A 10098-nucleotide genomic window follows, 5' to 3' on the forward strand; every position below is an offset into this window, starting at 1 on the left:
AGAACACTAAGCCTTTTTTTTTACACAGTCACCAACTGGAGGAATCCAGTACAAACCCCATGAGACAAACCTGTACATCCCCATAGGAGCTGTCAGACTTTCTGTAACATCAGCTTTCACTCACACTGGCCAGCTTGCATGGCCTCTTGTGCTGCAGAAAGCTGGGCTTAGCCTGGGTGCCATGCCCTGCCTCCTGCCCTCTCTCAGCTGCTCCCTGTGCTCCTGACCCTCCTAGAGCCAGAGAGCTGCTGTGCCTGCCCCATCACAGCCCCACCATCACCCCCAAACCACCTTTTTTCTCACCTTCCTCAATTTTTGGGTCATTTTAAATGAAGTACCAAGAGGAGAGAGGTGAGTTTTTGTGTCTGGGGTGGCCTTATAAACTGTGCTCCTGACAGGGCAGGGTCATAACCTTCACACCAATTTCCACCAACACTCACATGAGATGTGCCCACTCCCCATGAACCACTTATTCCCCAACCACCAGGCAGCAAGTTTCTCTCTTTAACTGCTGCTGAAGGGGATCAAAGGAAAAAACTCACTATATGGGTCAAGGCCCTGCTCTATTACCCTTATGGGCTTTGTATTTTTCTGCCTTAAGTAGGTCTTGCTCATCTCTGCCATGCTGTAGAATAGAGCTCTGACATGAATGCACATTCCCCCACCATTGTGCAGGAGGTTTCTTTGGATTTTAGAAATTACGCTTTGCAAAGGATAAAAAGGCTGCATTTAACCCAGTGAGTTAACCCAAGCACGTGGCCAAGGCAGTGAAATGGCTCTGATCCAGCTCCTCTCCAGGAGGAGAATCCTCCTGTTCTCATGGCAATCAGCTGGCTTGGTGCTGAGCACAACTGTCCTCCTGACTCAGGGGAATGTCTTTCCTCCAGAACTGGGTCAGCAATGCCATCAACATTCCTGAAGAATTCACTTGACTGCTTGTGATGAGGGCAGTGCTGCTGATGGGTTCCCATTGGTACTTTAGTTCTGCTCCCGAGTTCCTTGGCAATGAGATGCTCACACACACCATCAGAATTGCAAAGGAGAGGGAAACAGCTCCAGAACCTTCCTCAGGTGAAACTCACCCCCACAGCTGCCGATGACCCAGTGGCAGGGACTGAGCTGTGCTGCTGCACAGGGATTGCTGCATTTGCACACACACAGCAGCCAGCGCAAAGTCATACATCAAGGCCAGGACAGCTGTCCCCTGGCCACCATTTCAGGGGCTGGTGACACATGTACAAAACAGGTGCTCTTGGAGCCAGTGAAGGCTACAAGCTCCAGCAGCAGCAGCCAAAAGGAAATGATTTGCTGGATTATATGGCCTGTCAGCAGAGCTGCCTGGCTTTCCCTTGGATTGCATTAATTGTTTGGGCTGAAATATCACATTTTACATGCTTGTCTTGGGTGAAATTTCTGTAGAAAATATTTCAGTGCTCTCTTCATGACAGCAGTCTAAAGAGTAATGCCTTTTTCTTTCTCTTATGTAGGAGACTTTTTTCCTATGAGTAGAGGCAAGACTTTCATATCTGGCTGAAACATGAGGATGGAGAAGGAGATTGACTGGAATGATAAGATTTGGGGACAAAAATGCCAAGCCTGGTAGCTCACATGGGTACCAGCTTCTTACTTCATAAAGGGATTGCGAATTCACATCCATTAACTTGTTTGTGGCACTCAGATGATATAAAGACAAGCACCACAGGAAAGTCCATACAGGTGTTAACAGTTCTGCCTCCCAGGTTCTGCCTCTCAAACCCTTACAGATTCAAGGATAGGATCTCAGGACATTTGCACACTGAGCAGTGAAGATAAAACATAAATGTTCACTAGGAGAGCACATTCCAAACTGCTGCTCATGGCTCAGCGCCCTGAGGAGACAGCAGGAGCTCTTGTGCTACTGAAGATTTAGCAGCACTCATTTACATCTACGTGCACATAGCACTGGGACAGAGGGAGGGATCTTCTCTGCTCATCCCATCTCCAATGCAGCAGTTAGAGCAGAGCTGCTTCTTGAAGATAAACTGATAAAAACCCTGCAGATAAGCTGCTAAAAACCCTGCTGTAGCTGGCTTGCTGGAGCTGGGTACAGGCAGCTGGGTACAGGTCTTGAAGCACTTAGAAGTGACATTCATAATGTAGACGGCCCAAAGAAGCTGTCCACCTTATTTGGAGAGTCAATCCATAGCAGGAATATCTGAGAATAAGAGCACAAAGTCACTCACAGCTTTCCCTTTGCACCCTCCATCCTCTCACCATGAGTTCATCTCCAAGCCCTGTCTGCTGCACAGGTGATAACAACCACAGGGGGGAGGTGAAATATCTCTTACACTGAGGTGCATGTTAATCTCTAGTTTGGATTAAATACATCTCAGCTGCTAGAAACAGCTGTGAAAGATTTTTTTTTTTCTCTGCCGTTTTTAAGTGTGATGCATTCCTCCTCTTCACCATCCCCTCATGAAGGGGGAAAGAAAAGCTTGGATAAAAGCCTTGCTCCGGGGCAAGAAAAGATCCAAACTGCAGCTTTGCATAAATCTGTCACTTTGATTCCCCTGAGAACAACTGCAAATGTGAAAAATGGCAGAGTAAAGCAAGCACAGGTGTTAACTCCTCTTTTTTTAATTATGGGGAGAAAAAAAAGGGAGAAAGCCTTTTCTTGTAAGTTGTGAGCAGCCCCCCGAACATGATGCCTTTCACTCAGCTTTATGCTTCATTAGCTCTTCCATAACTATCTCTGAGTCCATGAAATCTTATTTCTAAACCAGAAAGGAAATGGAGAAATTGTCCCTTATCAGTATCTGCTACAAAATCCACATTAACCTCTTTTGCTGCTTCTGCTGTTTTATTCTCCCTCTAGAACAATTTGTAGGGCTTTCCACCCTCTCTCTCACTTTTAAACACTAATGCATTAAAGATTTTCTGCGTTTGGCTCCTGCGTGGGAAGGCAGCCCCTGAAGACGCTCAGTGATGTTTCACCCCAGGGTCAGCTTTGCATCCTGCATTAAACTCGGCTCTTTAACTCCCAACAAAGAAACATTGTTGTTACAAACACTTTTCTGTCCTCAATCCTTTCACCTCCAAACGCTTCTGCAACAAGTGGCCAGATTTTGTGGGGGCAGCTGTGGGGACTGAGCTCACCTTTGCTGCTCACCCAGCAGGACTGGCAGCACCTGGATTTGGGGCTGCCCCTCGGTGGCACCTGGATTTGGGGCGGGTGCCAGGGTCCCCCGCACCAGCAGGAATGGCACAGGCACCTCCTGCCCCGCCTGGGGCTCCTCCTGCCCCCAGCCACCCCACACTGACCCTCTGGCTGCAGCCCAGCTCCACAGCCCTACCTCTGCCCCTTCATCTTCCAGGCTTTCATTAAGCAGGAGGTGTTTTCGTCAAGGCTCCATTGTGCAGAAGGAAATTGCTTTTGCCACTGCAGTCCCGAGGGCTGTACATTTCTCAGGCAATTAGACCTTTATCAGGCTCAACGGTGTAGAGATAAGGATTGCTGAATATCTGCTGGCTGACACGGACTGACATAGACAAATAGCTTAATTAATGTAAGTGAAATGCTTTGAAGTCCTTTTTATTATTCTTTTGGGGCTGTTTTTGTTTGTTTTGGGAATTTTTTTATGTTGTTGTCTTGTTTGGTTTAAAGCTTTGCCCAGTTAATTGGTAAAAGTATATTTGGAATATGTGCAGTGAAATTATTTAGGATATGGTTGGGTACCACTAGTCACCATGTCTAAGTCTGGCAAGCTGCTGTCTCCAGTGACCAGTTCCCTCCTGTGACAGTCTCAGGAGCACAACCTGATGGGACTGGAGAGCCCAGATTGATTCAGACTCCTATGGTTCAGACACTAAACCATGCCAGGACTCAGGGTGCTGAGCCAGGAGAGCCCAGCTCTGTCTGTGACACTGGAGAAAGCTGCCCACCCCAGGACATCTCCAATCCTACTCAGCTATAATCCAACAGTATGTGGGAAATGGTTCACCCACCAAGGGAGTTTTGTATTACAGTGCTGCACTGCTTCTGCTGGAAGCCAAATTAATAGTAAGGTTTGGCCAAGTTCTGCATAGGTTGAAACCTGATTTTTGACTCGGTTTCTGTCTGAAAAAGAGCACGATTTTGGCATCGCCATCAGCAGCTTTGTTTTCAGGCTATTGCTCCCATTCCAGCAAACAAGGCACAGGTGGCCTGTGCTCACACTGAGGATACCTGTGGATCTTGGGAGTTGTGTCAAGAGCATTACATGGGGTTGAGTTTAAACAGATGAAAAGTGAGAATCTGTGGGATTTTGGCAGCCTGTACAATTAATCTGCAATGACAGAGGTAGGATGAATTCCACCATTACAGTACATGGCTTTTTCTGGGGACATGCAGTCCAGGCTAATGTACTGTGGTGACTGGGGGATCACCCTGAATCACACCCAGAGCTGTGCTGGATTGTGACTGGAATTTCTCATTTCAGTAATCTACCAACCCTCACTGAAACAAACAGGAGGCTGAAACTGATGTCTGTAATGTGATTTGGGTTGCTTATTCAAACCCAGCATTATTTGTGATCATCTCTCTTAGATCCCTTTGAGATCAAAGAAACTTACTGTGGACAAGTGCAATTATATACAGATGTAATGAACATATGATTAATACTCCACAGTTTAGATCAGAGTTCAGATCTCTCTTAAGCAAAAGATCTTTTTCTGCCCAATATCCAGAAGCTAGAAGATAATTTTTAAAAATGAATTCTTGGTTCTTAAGATTGCATTTCTCTTGGTTCATCTCTCCTTAAAGGCATTTGAGAAAGTGATAAATCCTGCTTAGACTGGAAATTGCAGAACATTTTGTGAAAGAGAAATACATTTTAAGACAGCAAAACCTAGCAGGAGCTGGAGTCAGGACACCAGAGTGTAATTCTCTTTCCTGCCTCTGTGGTGTTTTGGGCAAGTCACCAAAAGATGAATCTTAGTCTGACTGTGCCCCAGATTCTCATTTGTAACTAGGGATAACCCCATTTTCTTTGATCACAGTGCTGTGGTGAAGAAGAGATCCAGGAGTATGATGATACCACAGTAATGGGGTTATCCATTACTACATGAATAAAGCTCATATTGCAGGAAAGACTACTAGCAAAGAATTTATAACTAGCAAATTGAAGAAAAGAGATACGGCAGTGAAATATTCAGAACTGCTAACTGTGTGTTTAAAGGTTTGGGAAAATGCCTAGAGCTGTAAGTAGATGCCAGAAAAATTAATTATGATAATAAAACTTCTGGGAAGAGGTAGAAAAGCTGGAATGATCAAATCATGTGTAATTATGAAGAATATTTTCTGTCTTCTTGGTAACAGAGAGCTGCAAGGAATGTGTGTGTTGCCTCCAGAAATGTGAGGGGCCAGGATGTCATTCTTTCAGAAACAAAACAGACAAGACCCAAAAAGGAAAAAAAAATTCAGAAAGGAAGAAAAAGAAGATAAAAGCCAAACCAAACAAATGCCTCACAGGTCAATATGCAGCAGCCAGAACTTTGAAAGGCAGCCAGGGGAAATTCCCTGCAAACCTTCCCTCTGCTCACATAGGAATTCCTTGCCCCTAACCTTTGCTTGGGATCAGCTGAATCATGCTAGATGGTCTTATTTTCCATTCCAGCTGTACACCTCCAGGCTGCACACATCCAAGAGGATCATCAGGGACAAACAAGCCTCTACTTTCCTTTCCTTTCTTCTGGCCCTTGAGTTCATGGTTGGAGATTCTTGTTCAACCCAGTGGTCTCTGCTGGAGCCACCTTGGTCTCAAAGAGTGATGGGTAGAAGTAGTTGCTGCAGATTGTGCAATTGCTCCTTCACTGACATCTTTAAATTCAATATTTGCTGCTCACTGCAAAAAATGGTTCATAAAAACCCAGCCCTGATGGCAAGTTGGCAGCACAATTACTTAAACTTTCTGTATAGACAGATCAGGTCACTGGTGACTGTTTAGGCTGTGCTGTTTCAAGATGAATTAATTGTCTCCTGGGTTTTCCCTGGCTCTGCAAGACTTTTCTGGATTTACACATGCTGCCAAATGCTGCACATAAAGCCAAAGGGGAAAGATAGAGCTCAGAGAGAGAAACAGATTGGTCCTACCTAGAAAAGCTTTTGTTTCTTTTGCTTCTGACTATCATGACCTCTTCATGCCACAACTCTTGTTGTGTTGCAGGCCATTGAAAAGAAATAATAAAAAAACCACACTGCAGGCCATGAAAATAAAATGTTTTGATCTTTTTCTGTCGTTTGGGAGAAAAGCTACGAACTCCAGCTGCTGAAATGCATCCCTAGCTGAGCTTTTCATAAACGCACTCCTACAGGCTTCATCCAAATAACAGAGTGGGTCCCCAGGCGGAGTTTGTGTTGTCCCTTTAAAGGATGCTTTGATACACAGTGGGAGGATTCCCCCATGCACCAGGTAATGTTCTCTTGGTTGTTTCCCCTTGCAGAGATCACAGGCAGTTTTTACTCCTTGCAGAAATGGCACACAGTTCCTGATGGGATAACTTGGTGCTCGTCCTCAACAGGCACCGAACAGCCCTGATGCAGTGAGTGCTCAGCGCCACCCCAGAGTGCTGTCCTTGGGGATGCTCCCATCCCCTGGCAATATTTTAACACCTTTAAATCAGGCTGTCTGCCTCCTCACACTACTTAGGATTCAGAGCACTTTTTCTAGACACGCTGCAAAAGGAACCCAGGAGATTTCCTGAAAGAAAGGAAAAATTTTACATGGTATTTTTTATCTGTTGGCTCTGCACTGATACTATCATGCGTCTCCTGGATTGCTGACACCTTGGCATTAATTCTCATTGAATTCTTTTGCCAGCTATATCCTGCTGTCTCAGATATGATTTATGCCTTTACTGATATTCTGCCCCATTAAAACAAGACTATCCCTCAGAGAAGCCCCCTCTTCTCAATATTTATGAGCAGGTTTCATCTAGAGATTCCCAAACCCAGTACTTTCAAAGAAGACATCATGTAGGCAACTTTCATAAACTGCAGAAACCACTAGGGTGATATGACAATCTGATGTGACATTCTATTTCTCAATGGTTTATTGGGATTAAGAGACCCTGTCCCTTAAGCACTGTGTAATTTCATCAGGGGTGTTAGGAATTTATTGCAGTCTTTTCCAGAAATGGCAGCATTTCAGTGAAGGGATGTTGTGGACCATCACATTCTAGTGGTGTTCTCACCCTGCATTGTGAGAGTGTCCAAATGCCCTTCAGAAACACTTCCTGTAGTGTTTATTGCTTTTTCTTTTCTTTTTTTTTCACTCCCCAAGTTAAAAGCTCAGACTCTTTTCTTCTTTGTGTTCTTTATCTGATCAGCTCTCAATAAGTACATGATTTATGCTTTAGGATGAAACCTGGAAATAGCACTCAGACCCCTGGAGAGTTCATTCCTCCAAACTAAAGATGCTTTCAAACCATTCTGCCTGATTGCATCCCGATACAGAATGATTCAAGAGAGCAATCCTTATTCACTTCTGCCACCCCTTTGGTGAGAATCATGACAGCACAGCACAGGGGGGAGCCAGCTGTTTGGCTTTTTTATTTTATTTTGGTGCTTTTATCCCATTTTCCACCTCAGCCTGCACCTAATTCTCAGATATATTAGCTCAAGCCAGGAGTAACTGCTCTGATTTCAAGTGAGATGGGGTTTACTCAGCTGGCTGCCTACTTTGCTCAATTATTAATGTTGGAGCACTATTGATTTTGCCTCTCTGAGCTTAATGGTGAACAAGTGCTGAAAAATGGAAGTGGCAAGCACAGGAACAGGGAGAAAACGGCATATTCCAAAGCAGTTCAGTCACCTGAAATCCAAGTGGTCCATGAAATAAATTAATCTGTGTAAAATCATTCCCATAGCAGTTATTTTTTTCTCTCTCAAATTCCTCTAGTTACATTCGCTCAACATTACTCTTCCAGGTTAAAGGATGAGATGTGTCTGGGGTGATGGTTTGGGCAAATGATACCTTGGCTCTAATCTAGGAAGTCCTTTGAGATTTGGTTTGTAGAGATACCAAACTGAAGAGCTTACAAGGGGCAAGACCAAAGTAATATATTAACCTAGCTCTCACTCCCAAACACAATTTTTCCCTGCTTAATCCCAAAATGTATTTTACTGGCTGCAGTCTCAGGAAGCCCAAAATCTTAGATGGCCTTTTGCTTTCAAAAACTAAAGAAGAAAATGCCTCTTAAGAAGTTTACCTTCCTGAGGTGTCCTAACCCAGCCCTAAGTCCACATCTCCTATACAGAAATCCTCCAGGACCCTGAAGTGCCTTCCCCTATTTTCTCTCTACTCTGGAACACACTACGGCTGCCAAAACTCACCATGTCCAGCTGTGACTCTGTGTTCAGCTCAGATTTGGCCTCAAGGAGCAACTGCTGGGGCTTTTAAATAAGAGATTTGTACTAAATCCCCACCCAGAGCACAGCCTATAAAAAAGGGGAATGGTTTCAAAGGGAAAGTTATCAGGCCAAGGAAAAAACTCAGCAGAAAATAGAACAGGTTGTGTATAGATCTATAGGTTTTTACTACAGCATCAGGGGGAGCTCAAACCCTACACTGATGCACTAGAGAAAAACTGCAAGTAGAAACAATCTCTTAAATAGAAACCTTGTTGGGAATAGTGGCAGTGATATTTGATATCAGTGATGGTTGACATTGGGCTTGATTCAGATTTTGTCACAGGTCCCTTTCCTGGAGAATGATAAATGGCTGGCTAAATCAAAGCAATAGATCCTGGACAGGAACTCTGTCTTTTAACCCTACTCTGACATTGCAATGCTAATAAATACATAAGGAAAAAATAATTTAATAGTCAAACTAATATTATACTCATTTATTATGCTAACCCTTCAGTGAGAGCAAGTGCCTAAATTTTTTTAAATTTCCTTTCCCTTTCATTGTCTCTTGAATAAATGAATAGACAGAAGTAGTGATGTAATTCAGTCAAGCACAAGAGTGACTTTTTTTCTCTTCAGCATGGAGTTGACACCAGATATCCTTTCTCCTTTGTACTCTCTAACCCAATGGCCAACCAGAAAAATTAGGTAGCCAGGGAAAAACAGAAATAAGAAGAGATGGCTGTGAGTGAGACAGTAAACACCACACCAAGGGGGTGGCTGGGCACAGGCTCCCAAGGGAAGCAGTCACACACTGAGCCTGTCTGAGCTCAAGAAGTGCTTGGACAACACTCTCAGACACGTGGTGGGATTCTTGAGCTCGTCCTGTACAGGGCCAGGAGCTGGATTTGATGATCCCTGTGGGTCCCTTCCAACTCAGGATATTCTACAATTCTATGATAGGAATTAGTGCAAAGAAACTGCCTGGGCTCCTGTTTGGGTCTGCATCATGTCCTGCTCACCTTGAGGGAGCTGAGCAAACAGAAGTAACCACAAGTGTTTACCTCCTGTACACTATATTATCCAGTAATCTATCCAAATAAAACAATATCCCTTTACATAAAACAGCAAAGAAACAAGTGAAAATGAGAGGAAGAATAAAACACATATAAAGTAAGCAGCAGCTTTGAGGCTACTACCTGTGTGTTAATAAGATATTTTAATAGGCTATTTCTCTGTCTTCACAGAACTCAGCATGTCTAGAAACACAATTTCAAAGCTGACTTTCTATGACACCAGCTTGTTCCCATCTCTGTAACCAGCTTATTGCACCTATGATAACAACTGATCAAATTGTAAACCTGATCATAAGGTCTGCTCCCTCATCTGCTTTGTTCCTTGGCTGGATGTCACTTCAGGAAGCTGCAGGGATTCAGAGTGGTGGCTGTCTGTGGCATCCATCCCCTCCCTAACTTGCCATTAAGGCTGCCTGATTCAGGAGGAGCTGGATACAGAGTCTCCAGCCATCAACCCCACCTGGGTGTGGTCCCAGCTGAAAAGAAATCAAAGCTGCAGAGGGAGGCAGAGGAGCAGGAGGGATAAAAGGCCTCTGTCTCGTGTCATTGCATCTCAAGGGTCACACCTGTAAAATACTGACCTGCCCAGAGGCCCATGCCCCTCAAACAGTAAATTGGGTCTGATAGCTGTGTGCTGCCTGGAGCACCCAAAGCCCA

Source organism: Zonotrichia albicollis, chromosome 4 (genome assembly GCF_047830755.1).
Source record: "Zonotrichia albicollis isolate bZonAlb1 chromosome 4, bZonAlb1.hap1, whole genome shotgun sequence".
NCBI lineage: Eukaryota > Metazoa > Chordata > Aves > Passeriformes > Passerellidae > Zonotrichia > Zonotrichia albicollis.